The following is a 15522-nucleotide window of genomic DNA, read 5'->3' as shown; positions in this document are numbered from 1 at the left end:
TTATTTCACGTTGACTTGGGACGACGGCCGCGCATGCGAGCCGGATGCCTCGAAACAAGATCGTACGTGCACACGCACACGCGCAAGCGCAGGAAAGCACGTGAGCTGGCCAGCTGGCCGGACGTCACGCTGATGGCGGTCAGGTGGTGGCCGCTCTCATCAGTGCCTGCTCACCAAACACGTGCGTGAAGTGAAGCGTGTGCTCCTCGCAGTGCTCGCCTGCAGACAAACGCAACACAACACAACGCGAGGCGATTCAGAGCTTGCTTGCCAAACGGTAGTGATGGGTCCATGAGGCCTCATGAGGCGTGTCGACACAATGACACACTGTGTTGATACTGTACTGATACTGTGTCGCTGACCACTGCCACCTGCTGGACCTACAAAATCCCTGCAGCCAACCCACTTGACAGACTGAACAAACTGATTTGATGATGACGTGTATACAATGCACTACCTCACTCTACCCACAATAGCCACAAGCGCCATTGTTTATGTTGTTGTTTATGCTGTTTATATTGTTTATATTGTCTATACTGTTCAGATTACATGTCTTTTTTTATACAGTGTAGCTGCTATCCTTTCTTAGCTGTGTGTGTTTATTAATGCACAGCATGTTTGCATGCATGTATGCACTGAGGATTGAGAGGAAGAAATTTCATCTATGCTGCATGTCATACATAAAGCATATTTGACAATAAAGATGACCTTGACCCTTGACAATATCATTCACATCCATGCATTCATATTGTATCATTCAATGTGTTTCAATAATGTGAAAATCATGTGAATGAGGATGCTTGTGGGCTTTGTCTTCACAAATTTTGATTTAGAAAAATAAGATGCTCCAGTGTTTTAAATTTCAGTCGGTTGCGTTTAATGCATGCTATTTCCCCTGTTGTGGAGAACACACACACACAATGGAATAAGACATGTCAAAAATCCGAGAGGCACTTGGTGAGACAAGGAGATTTTAATAAATACCTTATTCTCCAAAAGGAGATCAAAATGGCTCTACACGGCGGACAATTTGGATTTGTCCGGAAGCTGCTCCATAATATGCACGTACTGTAGCAACGTCACTCGAGTGAAGCGCGTCTCAGCAGTCGATAGTCTGCTGCTCTCTGCTGTGAGCGCGAGCACGTACTCGCGGCGCCGACCCAACCCACGCCACATATTAAGCTTTGAACTACGACAACGGCTAAACTAGCCTAGCCGATGTAATGATGGTCAGCAGACAAGCTTTACGTTTTATGTGACTTTTAATAGCAACGTGGCAGAGTCATCAAACATGCGGTGTGCTCACTCGCAGTCACTTTCTGGAACTCCCCCTTATAGGCGGGACCTCTCAATCAACTGGAGTATGACGTAGAGTACAAACGTTCATAAAGCACTTCTCATATAATAATAGCCTATTATATGACAGCCGACATGACGCTCGAAGTCAGACGGACACATTTTTTCTGATAATCAGTTCGTTTTCCGTATTGCCCAAACATATATTTTTATTCGAGCGAGTGTGAGGTCTTGCTTGTTTCGGCAATCGGCATCGTGTCGCCAGACGCACTTCCTTAGGATACACTGTGCGGGCTTTTGCTGCGTCAACGCCCCCTGCACTGAGTCGACGCCCCCTGGACTAAGTGGCGCAGCTTGGACTGTGCCAAGCAGCCGATGCAGTCTAAACTGCACCGGTGCAGTTCACGTGTCAATCACGTGACGTAATGAAGCAGCACATGCACCGACACGTGGTTTGCTCTGTGAGCCCGGCGCATGCGTCAACGCATCGGTGTCGCTGGACGCATCACTACCAAACGGCGTGGCCCCGACATGTCTTTGCTGGTCTGGCTGTGGCGTCCGGTGGCACAACGAGCTACCTTTACGCTCGGACCGGATGGCGGAAGGCCCGCATCGTGCCGTCATGCCTTCACTTCGGTTCGGAGCCATTCAGTAGCTGAGCACCATTTTTGGAAACCGCTGGGCGGCCGCTGAAAAAGCGGCTCATTGGCCCACGCGACCGACACTCGGACGACTCAAGCCGCCTCCCGGTACCAAAGACGCCCCGAAAACGACGTCGACGAGCTCGGGAAGTGTCGAAGCTGGAACGGTCTCGGCCCGGGCTGTGCTCCGCTCAAGTGAACGCCGGTAAGAAAGCTTGCTAACGGGATCGAAATGAGGTTTTTGCTACGGCCGGCCTGGTTTGAGAATGGAATCAAAAGCTTTGGGAGTCATTAATCCCGGCTGTGGTATGCTGCACCCGTTCGGACTGTCAAATTTGCGAAACGGGGATGAGCGCGAGGCGAGCACTCATCGCGACTGGCTCACCGCGAGGCTAGCGTAGACCTCACACGTCGATGTTGGGCGGGCGGGAGGACCCCCGCTCGTCCAAGTGGGGGCCATTTGGAATTGGTCCACTAGTGGTGCTCGGGGTTATTTCCCGTGCGCATTGACGAATTGTGATCGAGCGGGTTGGCCAACCTACAAGGTTGAAAATGACTTGCTGTTTTAGAAAGCCGATCTTAAAGGCTCAACAAAACAAAATACCGCTATCTCATTGCGGGAAAGTATCTGAAATCAAGGTTCCGCTTGTACAAAAACGTGTCGGGGGCATTTTGGTTGAGCGGTGTACCGCGGGCTTCTTTTCTCATTTCCAACAACGGTGGCACAGTAAGCGGAGATGGGCGCAAGATCCGTCAGTCCGCGATCCGCCGCTTCCGCTGGCATTTCGGGCCGAGCCGCGCGGGCCCGGTCCGTCCCTCGTCGGCGGCGACGGCCAATCGGCGTCAAGGGCCTCGTTTCCACGTTGCACGCAGACACGCCGCCAAATGAAGAAAAAGAAGTCCCTAAAAATATGGGACACGCTTTTTTTGGGGTGAAAAAGGTTCCGGATTTGGCTGCGCCTCAGGTGCGTGACCTAGTACGGCTAAGGCCGTTGCCGCCGACTCGGACGGCCCAAAATACCGACGGAAGCTCACTGAGGCACTCGCCGGACTGACCACGCCCACCTCCGCTAAGAAGCGTACGGACGGGCGCGCTGACCCGGGTTGAACGCCGGGTTCCCCCTGAGGCGCTGGTTCCTCTGCTGGAAGGACCTGAAGATGGTGAAGAACAACATGTCGTCTCCCGTCTGTCGAGCCGCATCCAGAAACTTGCGGGCGGACGTGTTGTCGTAGGCGCCTGCGCAAGCACACGCGCGTCATGAGGACAAACGCGGCGCTAGCTCCAGCCTTCGTTTTGCGCGCCGACGTTACGTACCGACGTTGCGGATGAATCTGAGCGCGCCCAGAACCTGCTGCTTGGACGGCAGAACCACCACGATCTCGTCATTGGCCGTCGACAGGCGCTGTGAGGTGCGGCCGAAGGAAGCGTGTCGGCGGACAGTCGAGTAGAGGACAAAGATGTGGCGGAGGAGTACCTTCAACATGTCCAGGGACAGCTGATGGGCGGGGGGGGGGGGGGGGGGGGTACGTGCTCTCCAGGGACAGGAGCAAACAGGCTTGAAAAGAGGTTGACAAGCGCTCGCCGGGTGAGGGGCGCCTCGGCTTGAGATGTGATGACGCGGCGCCGCTGGGGTCCGCGCTCCGCTTACGTCGCCGGCGCCAGCGTGAAATGATGCGCCGTCCTGGAGCCAGGACGCCGCAGCCCATTTCCCAAAGCCCCCCCCCAACCCCCCCAAAGTGATTCTCGTCACCGCATGCTCCTCTTTTCAAATCGGATCGTCCCCTTTTCGAGTAAGACGGCTAGCCCTCAAATCTGTAAGTCACCGACCCGTCCGGGAGACTGTTGAGAAGGACGACGGGGAGTCCTCGGCGTGCTAACGTCACGTCGTGAAGTACTTCGCGCCGCGCGGTGCCGCCAAAGCTTTCCTGGAACTCGGGATTCGCTTAGCTTGGCGCGGCGGCACGGTCCGACTTCAGCATCCTCGATGCTCAGCCAAAGCTTTTTGCGGACGAAAGACAATTTGGGAGCGTGTTCCGGGCAAAGCGCGGAGGCGGGGCGAGCCGGCGTTACTGTGACTCACAAGCGACTTGGAGTCGGTGAGGACGTGGTACTGCAGGAACTGATGCAAGACGTAGAAGAGGTTGTGCTGCACCAGCGTCTTGATCACCAGCTCGTACAAGTAGTGCTGAAAGGACAGCGGGCAAAGTCAGTTGGCGCGCGGCAGGGATGGGGCCGCGGGCGGCGGGTCGCGGGACCCGAGCTGACCTGCACGCCGATCTGGAAGTGGTTGAACGAGCGAATGTACTCCATCAGCACGGCGATGGTCAACTTGTCGGACTTTGATCGCCTCCGCGCAAATTCGGGAAATGTGGTGGCAAAATACCCGGAGTGAAAAGTTTGGATTTGTTCCTCTGGCTGATGTCGCTTCATCATAATGTTAGAACCGCCTCCCTCATCAATCAAAAAGCGACGTTGACGTACAGTACGGCCAAATCCCAATCAAGCGGTGCGGCCGAGAACGAGCGAAACGACGCGTTTCCGTTTCCTTCAAGTCGTTTGTACCTTCCTCTCGGTGAACGCCGACAAGACGTGCGTGTACATGTCCGACTGGTCGATGACCGCCTGGCTTCTGATTGGTCGCTTGTGAGAAACTCCGCCTCCACGGCCTGCCAACGCACACGCGTGTCATCCGGCTCCTCCCTTTTGGATGACGCCACTCACTCACCGCATTGTAGCTTTGCTCCGCCTCCAGGAAGTCCTTGTACACCTGATTGAGTTTGTCGAAGACGCTCGCCACCACGGGAAGACTCGCTCGCCGCTCGCCTTCCGCCACTACGTGTTACGTGAGCAATTAGCACACTGGCGGCGACCCGTCACCATGCCGTCGACATGCTGCGGACGTACGCTGCGAGCACACAGACAGGATGACCGTCTTGCAGTCGTTGCGTCGTAACAGGAAGTCCATCAATTTGCTTTTGTCCTGGAGCATGTTGACTGTCGGACTTAACTTGACGCGAAGATGCCACAGGTAACCTGTCAATCGATCCATTCATCCGTCAATCAGTCTGTGTGCGCGCGCGCGTGCGTGAGGGGGGGTGCGCGTCGACGGACCTTCGCTGGCGCTGATGATGATGTCGGGCTGGAAGACGCCCCAGGAAGACGAGTCTGCGCGACGGTCAAGTCGGACAACAAACGCGCCCGCGCGCCCGTACGCGCGTACGATGGAAGGATACACAGTTGACACGGGACGGGAAGTTGCGAGGGAACCACGGCCGGACCTTCAAACAACAGCAGAACATTTTCATGAATGACATCCTCGTTATCAAGGCGTGTCTGCGTGCGTGCCTGGGTGCGGGATGTGGCATGGCTGTATGGAGCGAGCGGGAAGCACGGGCTGATGTGTGCTGACGGCGCCGTCCGACTCCTTCAACTTGATGTCGAACATCAGCGACGTCTGAAACGGGCACACGTGTCACGCCGCTTTTGCACGTGATCCCGCGCAGGCGCGGACGCGCACGCACCTGAGAGCTCTGATGATGGACCGCCACCAGGTTGTCGACGATGTTGAGAGCAAATTTGCCAGTGGTGTTCAATTTCAGCACGTGGGTCTTCTTACACGCGCCCTAACGCCCGTTCACACATGTAGCACTTGAAGAGATGCGTGCGGGTGTTTTTGCGTTTGTACCTTGGCAAGTGGTAGAGCACCATCTCGGCGCCGGGACTGTTGGCGCTCCTGGAGTGATGCTTCAGGTACATCACGTACACCTGACCGTAACTAAAACACACACACGCTCCGGTCCTTGAACCGAGGTCAGACGCGTGCCCGTATACACGTTGGAGCGACTTACATGGTCGCCATGGCGACATCCCTCTCGGATAGGCTGAGTTTGGCCGGTTTTGGGACAACGGGCAGCTCGATCTCAAATTTGGACAACTTGGAGACGCTCCCGCCCTGATGCGCGGGCACGCGCAAGCAGAGTTAGATGCAGCGGCGAGGTGCCGGCGCGTCAACGCCGCGTGCGGTCGCAAGGCCTGACCCGAAAGGCAAAGGGCTGCAGGACCTTGGCCTGCACGGTGGCGGACAGCAGCATGACGGCGGTCTCGGGGCAGTATTGGTACCAGTTGACGTTGAGGCTGTGACTCTTGAGCAATTTGAGAGCGCGCTTGTCGGGAAACACCTGAATGCGAGACGCGTGTGGGCGGGGCTCGGCTCCGAAAGGAGCGCGGAGGTGGCCGAGGCGCTACCTGGTAGAACTCGATGCCCTGGTGGCTGACAAAGACGATCTCGTTCCAGGTGGTCCAGCAGAAGCCCAGAAGGTCTGCGTTCGTACGCACCGCACAAGCACGTGTCACTCGGACGGGCCCGGCCGGGATCGGTCGCTTTTGGGCTTTGAGCGGCTCACCTTGCACTCGTGCGTGAACTCCGTGTGCTGGTAGTCGGGGATGAAGTTGATGAAGTCCTGAAAGACGGGCCGTTTTGTTGCCGTCGTCCCCCACACACAAAGGAAACAAACACGTTTCTGCTGTTGCTGTGCTGTACTCGGTTTGCTACTCGGCGATTGTCACAGACTGTCGCGCACCTACAAACAGTTCGTGAGGGGGGGGGGGGGGTGGGGGGGACTCACCACGGACTTTGACGTTCTCTGCACGGCAAGAATTTTGTTGCCAATGGAGAATTTGATGCACTTGACTTCTCCTTTGTCCTCCATTCTGCACACAAAACAAATGTTGAGCCCAAGCTCTCATAAAAATAAGGATGATGAACAATTGTGGGGCGCCTGCGCCTTGCCTGAAGGCAGTGGCGGTTCTGGGGTGGGGGGGCCAACGGGGGCCAGTGCCCCTGTAGCACCGATTCTGCCCCCCCCCCCCCCTGTGCCCCCCCCTCCGAGCGCAGATTACACAGTCGTGCCGAGTCGCCGACCCGAAAGGTGGAACCAAAGTGCGTGATTTAACATTCTAGTCGGACCCTTTAGTGCGCTGCGCCACTTAAAAATGAGCGGGAAAATGAGAAGCAGTCCGCAGAGAAGGAAATTACCACGACACGAGTGATATTTGCGTGTGTGCCTGTGTGTGTGTGCGTGTGTGTGTGCGTGTGTGTGCGTGTGTGTGTGTATGCGTGTTTGTGTGCGTGTGTGCGTGTGTGCGCGCGCGTGTGTGTGCATGCGTGTGTGTGTGTGTGTAACTTTTTTAGTCTCCCTTTTTATTTTAATTTTTATTTAACAGGATCTATATATAAGACATTGCCTTTTAAAATTTGGATGATTATATGCATGTAAAACATCTAGCTTCAGTGTATTTGCAATTTTTGTCCCCGGCAGGCTGGTACCATATCATCGCCTGGCTTGAATATTCTCAACAGATGGACACGGCGTATTGTTACGCTTGCAGACATTTTAGCCCTCCTAATACAGTTTTTTTCTCATCACTGTAATGTTATGACTACAATTTCAAAGTCTGAAGAAATAAAAAGTCAAATAAGATTTCGAATTTGTCTTTTTAGCCCTGGGTTGAATGTGCCCCCCCCATCAAACCCCCTGGCCCCCGCCCAGCCCCCTCAGAACTCTTGTCATCCGGACCTTTGACGACCACCCCCGTGGCGCCCCCGGAACGCACCGCGAACACCTGAAGGCAGCACCAGACCATCAAGATATGCTGTTGGATGGCGTTTTTTAAAAAAATTATTATTATTTTATTTTTTTGCGGATTCATTGCCGCCACTAGTCAGCTGACTCTCAGTTGAAGCTCGCGGAAGCTGACCTGTTTGTTGGCTTCGTCGAAGAAAACATTGGCGTTTTCAAAGTGGACCAGGTTGTCGCAAAGCTCCAAGTAGTGCTCGTCGCTCATTGTCTTAAAACATCAGGTCGAGCTTTCGGTTTTTTTCCCCTCTACTTTTACGGCCACCAAAACAAGACGGGCGGAAATGTCGTTGGCTGTCGGTTCAATGACTTCCGGTGCGCAGTTTCACAATAAAAAAACATTCCGTTTGCTCTTCAAATGAAAATTGGACAGGAGAAAAACAAAGCGCCAAGTTACGCTCGGAACAACAATTTGACATCAGAAAGTAGGAAGCACGACGAGCCATTCTTTGGGACCGGCTGTCGACCCGATGAGGACAAGCAGCAACGACAGAGAAAATAAGCCACGATGGAAACTGATGGCTGAGGAGCATTTCGGATTGCTCTTCTTTTTGTGTGAAATCATCACTCAGAGCGACGCAACTTGACATATTCATTCGAAAAGACATTTACATATTCAGTGAAATGTTTTTTTTTGTTTGTTTGTTCAAGAAGCTTACGAGACCACGGTCTCCTTATCAAAACAGAATTTATGATTCCAGTTTATTATCTTGTATTCTGTCAATGAAATACATCTGAAAAAACATAGAAAGGAAAAAAAAAAGCGGACGGGACCCGGAATTTTGATGTTTGATTTCCTGCCGTCACGGCGTCAACCTTGTTTGCCCTGTGGCTTTCTTTCGGCTTTTGGTCCTGCCTTCTTGTTCTCCTCTCAACCTCTCTCTAAATGACTTTGATGGCGCTGACACGCTTCACATTAACGAGTCGGTGAGTTTTTCTTTCACTTCTGCGGAAATCCCCGCCGAGGGCGAAGTTGGTGTTCGTTAACGTCAAGAGAAAGGCCACAGGAGCGAAAGGTCAACTGATGCGTTTCAAAGAAAGACGAGAATGTTTGACGAGAAAGGAACCCGGTCGAGTCGAGTGGCACTTTTGGGCAGAGGAGCGAGGACGTCGGGGCGCGGTGAGCCCCCGCCTCACAGTGCGGAGGTGCAGGGTTCGATTCCATCTGCGTCTTTCCTGCGTGGCGTTTGCACGTTCTCCCGCTCCTCCCGTTTCCTCCCGCGAAACGTGCATGGCAGGTTGAGGGAGCGCTCGAAACTGTCCCTCGGTGTGATAGCGAGCGCGAATGGTTGTTTTTCTGTGCGATTTTTCTGCGATTGGCTGGCAACCCGTTCGGGGTGTACCCCGCCTACTGCCCGAAGTCGGCTGGCATAGGCTCCCGCACGCCTGCGACCCTCCCGAGGAGAACCGGATCAGATTATGGATGGAGTGAGGACGTCACGCAATGCATCCTGGGTAGCTAGCAAACGGATACATCGGCAAATGTCAGGGAGTAAGACGAGAGCGAGAGGCACCACGATGTGATATAACACAAACAAAAGTCAAGAGAGCCTGAAGTGCTCTGTCCGTCCTCGCAGTCACTGGTCTTTGGAGTTGAGATGTTGGCGCGTTGTGTTGTTGTTGACATGTTGTGGTTGCGTGTCGTGATCAGGTTGTGGCGATTGTCCAGCGTTCCCACCATCGAGTGGTGCCGGGATGGAGGGTAATAAGATTGTCGCTCATCGCCGCCCCCCCTGTGGACAGGAGGTACGTGAAAGCCTTCATCGACTTCCCCAAGCCGCTGGTGGCGGTGGTGAACGGACCGGCCGTGGGAATCTCCGTCACCGTCATGGGAATGTTCGACTTGGTCTACGCAACTGAGAGCGTATGCACCCGCGCACGCATGCATGCGGCAAACTCGTGATTTGTGTTTATTCCAAATCAAAGTCGTGAAATCATTTGTCATACACGTTCCCTCGCATCATGGGCCTCGGCAAGGTACCTGCACGAGAACCGCGCACGCACACGTGCACACGTGCACACTTGTGATTCACAGCGGCGCGTGTGCGCGCGCATGTGCAGGCCAACGAGATGTTGCTGTTCAACAAGAAGCTCACGGCCTTCCAGGCATGCCAGCTGGGCCTGGTCACGCAAGTCTTCCCCGACAGCAGCTTTCACGCGGAAGTTTGGAGCCGACTGAAGAACTACGCCAAGCTACCTCCAAATGTAAATGCACACAGTTCACGGCAGAGGGGGATCAACATCATCGCAAAAAGACCATTTTAGACGATACGCATCGTTTTGCGGGGCTTGACATTAACAATGGCCCGGCCCGGGGCTACAGCAAAGCTTAAGACGCTGGGCCGAACGAGCCAAGAAAAATATGTCTGGCTCATCGCTCCGGTTGAAAAAGCAAACTGTACCTCTCCCGCCTCCAGCAGGAGTCGTGAGCTCGCAACGCCGCGCGTAACGTTGTCGGTGTGTGTGTTCCGTTAGTCTCTGGCGCTGTCCAAGCAACTGATCCGCTCGGTGGAGAAAGAGCGCCTCCACGCCGTCAATGACGCTGAGGTGGACTGTCTGATAGAGCGATGGATGTCGGATGAGTGCTTCAACGCCGTCATGAGCGAAGCTTTGAGCTGTGACGGCAAGCGTCGGGACCCACCGCAAGGAGTGTCTCTGTGGTGGCGTGCCACCGTGCGCTGGTTGTCGATGCCATTGATTGGCAGCAGACATTTCGGCCAACGTGAAGGATCAAGTGCCTGACCGGATTTGCACACGTGCGTGGCACTCAACTCTATCCTGTGTGTCCATTTGTCTACAGGGGGAAAAAAAGTTGTTCAAATGATCAATAAACACGCCTCCTTTCTTTGACATGTATAATCACTTGGTGTTGTTAGCAGGAGCTATTGTTCAGATTCGCAGCATTCTCATTAGCAATTATCCGTGCGATCATCTTGTCATTTATTTGTGATTGTGATCGTTCAAATTGCCGACATCGAAGCCATGAAGCACCCGCCATGATGAGCATCGTCGAGTTGCCCAGCAACGAATCGTCCAATCACGAAGCGCACCGCCTCCCTTTAAAAAAAGGGAGGCCCCTCCTCGCGCGCGTCAACGCAAGACGGCGGCCGTCCGAGATGGTGACGCGTACCTGGGTTTCGACTTCAGCACTCAGCAGGTAAGAAACAAACGCCATCCCGTGGTCGCGTTAAACATCTTGGAACTGTAATAATCTGTCCAAACGTTTCGGAGTGGTTTTTTGATCGTATCACAGGTCAAAGCTATTTCACTTCACGGAAATGACCTACGTCAAGTTAGCTGTCGGGTCTTGATCATGTCAAGTCAAGTCCAACTTGATTGTCAAATGTGCTGTATCCCTCTCAAGCCAACATCCATTGAACTAGTTTGAATAGTTGAGTTGGAGTGAGTGACTCGTGCTCGGTGCCTAGCTGGAGGTTCACGTGGACGTGAGTCTATTCTCCATCCAGTCCGTTGATTGTATTCATTTGCATCGTTTGAGTGTAAGGCACGGGGCCGAATGGAGGTCAGGTTCACTTGTCGTTCACTTGCCTTTGCTGCCCCTCCATCGGGCAAATAATTTGGATTTTGGGGTGCAGGACGGAGGGGGGCGTCCACGTGGGTGCGGACGGCCTGACGGTGACATCGCCCGCCCTGATGTGGGTCAAGGTCCGAGCGCACCCGGACGGTCACGTGACCCGCCTTCAAGCGCCGATTAATATTCTCGACTGGTCTTCAGGCTCTGGACCTCCTTTTGGAGCAGATGCAGGAAGCGGGCTTTGACTTCTCCCGGGTGCGGGCGCTGTCGGGCAGTGGTCAGGTGACCCGGTGACCTTTGCTCACGCGCTTCCTGCCGTCTGTCGGTCAAAGTGGATTGCGGGCAACGTCCCACTCTCGTCCTCTCAGCAACACGGCAGCGTGTACTGGAAGAAGGGAGCCGCCGCCGTCCTCCGGGGGCTCCGCCGCCAGCACGGCCTCGGCCAGCAGCTCGAGGTGACCGCGTGTTTGCGTATGCGAGACACTCGCCGCTCCATCGAGCGGATTGAGGGCGCAAGCGTCGGCCTGCCCGTCTTTCGCGAGAAAGTGGCAAGGTGTCGCCGCTCGCTCAGCCAAACGCCAGCCGACGAGCGTTCTCGGGACCGCTTTGTCCAGCGGGTCCGCCTCCTGCGCTCGAGTGCTCGGTGGTGTGTTTCAGGACTGTTTCTCGGTGCGCGACTGTCCCGTGTGGATGGACTCGAGCAGCGGGCTGCAGTGTGAGCGCCTGCGGCGGGGGGCGCCGGCAAGCTGGCAGACATCACGGGCTCCAGGACCTACAAGGTGCTCTCCACGCGCGCGCGCTCGCTCGCACAAATCCTCTGGTGGTGACACGTTTGGCTTTGCGCAGAGCTTCACAGGAAGTCAGATTGCCAAGATGCGTGAGGGACGGCCACGAGAGTTCCAGGACACCGAGGTCCGTCGGCTGGGCGGCTTTTAGCCCCGCCCCCACCCCCGCCTCAGATGTGCCCTGACTGACCTTGGTGTGACCTCCCTTTCAGAGGATCAGCAGCTTTGCGGCGTCGCTCTTCCTTGGCGCCTACGCCGCCATCGACTACAGCGATGGTAGGTGACCAAACGTCATCACTCCCGCCGATGACGTCACAAGGCTTGGGCGGGGCAGCGTGCAATTTGGAGTGAAATCCTTTTGTCATTCATATTTGCTCGCGAGGACGGCTCGGCAACTCGAATGCGAGTCGAGTGGCTCCGAAATTCCATTTTTGCCGCGATCCAATCCACGTTTTTTGCCAAGCGCCTGCAATCCAGCCCGTCCTTGCGCTGAAGAAGCTTTGTCATTCCGGAGTCCTGCGCCGACTGAGCACGTGGCCCGCTTCCCTCTCCAAGGTTCCGGGATGAACCTTCTGGACATCCGCAGCAAAAAGTGGAACGAGGCCTTGCTGGAGGCCGTGTGTCCCCATCTGGACGTCCAGCTAGGAACGCCGCTGCCCTCTGCATCCGTGCTGGTGAGACGGCGGTCCGAGCGGGTCCTCCCTACCCCCCCCCCCCCCCCCCCCCCGAGACCCGCCCTAACCCGGCGCAACCGTCCGTCAGGGTGCCGTGTCGTCCTACTGGGTGCGCAGGTTCGGCTTCTCGGAGGCGTGCAAGGTGGTGGCCTTCACCGGAGACAACCCAGGTGAGCGACGCCCGCCCGTCGACGGGCCGGTCGCCCCGCCCGCCCCGACCGCCGTTTTGTCTTTTTCTCAGCGTCTTTGGCGGGGATGAGGCTCCGGCAGGGAGACCTGGCCGTAAGTGCGCCCGAGCGGCAGTTTCGGCCATGGCGTTTCCATTGGCTTCCGAGCTCGGCCCACCGCCGAACAGCACGGCGACTCGAGCGGCCGCGTTTCAGGAACGGAGGGCGGCGTGACCGGCTGCCTCACGGATGTGTGCGTGCGTGTGTCGCAGGTGAGTCTGGGTACCAGCGACACAGTGTTTGTGTGGCTGCGGCACGCCCGCCCGGCTCTCGAAGGTCACGTGTTCGTCAATCCCGTCGACTGGCGACAGTTCATGGCTCTCTTGTGGTGAGTGCGTTTTGGGCCGTCGGCGTCGGCGCGACCGAGCCGAACGCCGGCGTGCGCTCGTTGTGTGCTCCTCAGCTTCAAGAACGGCTCTTTGACCCGAGAACGACTGAGGAACCGTTGCGCCGATGCTTCGTGGGAACGGTTCTCTGCCGCTTTGAGACAAACGCCCCTCGGAAACAACGGCTACATTGGTATCGTTCATCCACTTTCCTCGGCTCCTTTCCTTTCCTTCCCTCCTTCCGACTTCCTGTTTGCAGGCTTTTATTTTGATGTGATGGAGATCACGCCTCCTGCGGTGGGAGTTCATCTCTTCGATGCGGATGAAAACGAGGTGGGCCGGGTGTCGCGCGGCCGGGCGCGCGTTCGTGCGTGCGTGTGAGAGAGTACTTGCGTTGTCCTGCAGGTGTCATCGGTGAGCGCTCAGGTGGAGGTACGGGCCCTGGTGGAGGGTCAGTTCCTTTCAAGGCGGCTCCACGCTGAACGTCTGGGCTACTCCATCAGTAAGAGCAGACGCATCGTCCAAGGAACGCGCGCACACACACACGGACAGACACAAATCTGGTCCGCTTCAGTTCCAGGAACTCGAATTTTGGCAACGGGCGAAGCGTCGCGGAACAAAGACATCCTGCAGGTGAGCGTGAAAGCTAACACGCTAACGTCATGCCGGCGTCATGCAAACGTCTTCTCGGCCGTGTGTATTTGTGCGTCAGGTGTTGAGCGACGTGTTTAACGCGCCAGTTTACACCACGGACGTGTCCGACTCGGCTCGCCTCGGGTCCGCCTACAGAGCACTGCACGGTACGCTCGCGCCCACTTCCTAATCCGAGCGTGTTAAGGCTCGCCCTGTTGTCCACTTCCGACTCTTGACAAAAGTGTGACACGTGGCCGCGTTGTCGTTTTTCAGCCGCAAGCACGCTTGTCGCGAGGACAAAGAAAGGCAGCCTAGAGAGGAAGGAACAAGGAAGTAGACTGAGATTTGTTCTTGCTTTTACTGTTTGGTGCTTTCTACTGTCTTTATTACCGTTTATTGTAGATGTTCAATTGCTCCGCGTACAGCACTTTGTATGCAGCGATGGCTGTTTGAAAGTGTTCGAGAAATGCAGTTGAGTTGAGTCGACAAAAATAAGCAAGGAAAGGAAGGAGGGGTCGACACTCGGGCGAGGAACAAGGAAGGAAGGAACAAGAAAGGACGCAAAGGACTAGAAAAAGAGAAAGGAAGGACGTGAAGGCCAGCAAAAGGCTTGAGGCTCAACATGGTCACGAGTTGCTCGCTTGCTCCCTTTGTGTACGTTTGACACCCATGACGATGGTGGAGGAGGAGCAATCTTGCTGACTGCTGGATCCACGTCCTCTCAGATGCGCTTCAGCAATCGGGCGTGTCCTTCTTTGACACCTTGAAGAAAGCTCCCGAAGCGCGACTTGCCGCCACGCCGCAGCCTCACGCGCCCCAGGTACGCGCGCGCACACACACACACACACACACACACACACACACACACACATACTGGCCAGGTGAGGAGCAGGAAAAGATGGATGAAAATGAGAAAATTGAAATTGGCCAGTTTGCAAAGGCCCAGCTGCCTTCACTGTTGATTTCCAAAGGAAAAAAACCCAACAAGACAAGCGGAGATGATCGAGCCCGCACCCCTTTGTGACTGATGCGCGGCGCGTGTGTGTCAGGTGTACCATGAGATGCTGCAGCGTTACGGCCGGCTGGAGGAGAAAATCCTGCATGAGCTGCGCCCCTAAACACCTCAAACCGATGTGACGGGCCAAGGCGGTGTTCAATGAGAGCGAGCTGTGCGCAGCACGCGCACGCGCCACACCTTCAAACGCACGCCCACCGAGCGGGCACTGCGAGACGGATGTGCCGGCCAGCCCGTCGCTGTGCCGCCTTCATAATAAAGCTTCAAAAATCAAACGGCACAGAGATGACTCCAAGTGCTGCTCAGACTTCCTGTTGTGAACTTTTGAACTGTGGCCATTGGGATTTTTCCATGTATAGTAAGGCGTTTTTAGCCAAAAAACCGACCATGTATAGTAAGGCGTTTTTAGCCGAAAAAAACGACCATGTATAGTAAGGCGTTTTTAGCCGAAAAAAACGACCATGTATAGTTAGGCGTTTTTAGCCGAAAAAAACGATCATGTATAGTAAGGCGTTTTTAGCCGAAAAAAACGACTTTGTATAGTAAGGTGTTTTTAGCCCCAAAAAACGACCATGTATAGGAAGGCGTTTTTAGCCGAAAAAAAACGAACATGTATCGTAAGGCGTTTTTAGCTGAAAAAAAAACGACCATGTATAGTAAGGCGTTTTTAGCCAAAAAATACGTCCATGTATAGTAAGGCGTTTTGAGCCAAATAAAACGACCATGTCGAGGAAGGCGTTTTTAGCCGGAAAA

The 15522-nt window shown here is 55.0% G+C and overlaps 2 pseudogenes across 1 annotated transcript; one reads left to right on the top strand and one right to left on the bottom strand.

The window, feature by feature from the left end:
- Position 1: 1 nt before the first annotated feature.
- LOC147186632 (regulator of MON1-CCZ1 complex-like) lies at positions 2-7782 on the bottom strand (annotated as a pseudogene).
- A 2390-nt stretch (positions 7783-10172) lies between these two features.
- On the top strand, positions 10173-15044 carry LOC147186631 (xylulose kinase-like; annotated as a pseudogene). The gene is made up of 18 exons (XR_015099064.1): positions 10173-10247; positions 11103-11240; positions 11311-11391; positions 11478-11564; positions 11767-11888; positions 11956-12021; positions 12107-12170; positions 12450-12568; positions 12657-12738; positions 12810-12850; positions 13008-13123; positions 13199-13314; positions 13381-13454; positions 13527-13623; positions 13696-13754; positions 13834-13921; positions 14480-14574; positions 14804-15044. The product of XR_015099064.1 is annotated as a xylulose kinase-like (transcript).
- Positions 15045-15522: the final 478 nt, after the last annotated feature.

This window comes from Hippocampus guttulatus, chromosome 21 (genome assembly GCF_054856545.1).
Source record: "Hippocampus guttulatus isolate MCC_2025c chromosome 21, RoL_Hgut_1.0, whole genome shotgun sequence".
NCBI classification, from domain to species: domain Eukaryota; kingdom Metazoa; phylum Chordata; class Actinopteri; order Syngnathiformes; family Syngnathidae; genus Hippocampus; species Hippocampus guttulatus.
Note: the sequence above shows the minus strand (reverse complement) of the source record. Positions and strands in the feature narration are given on the sequence as shown.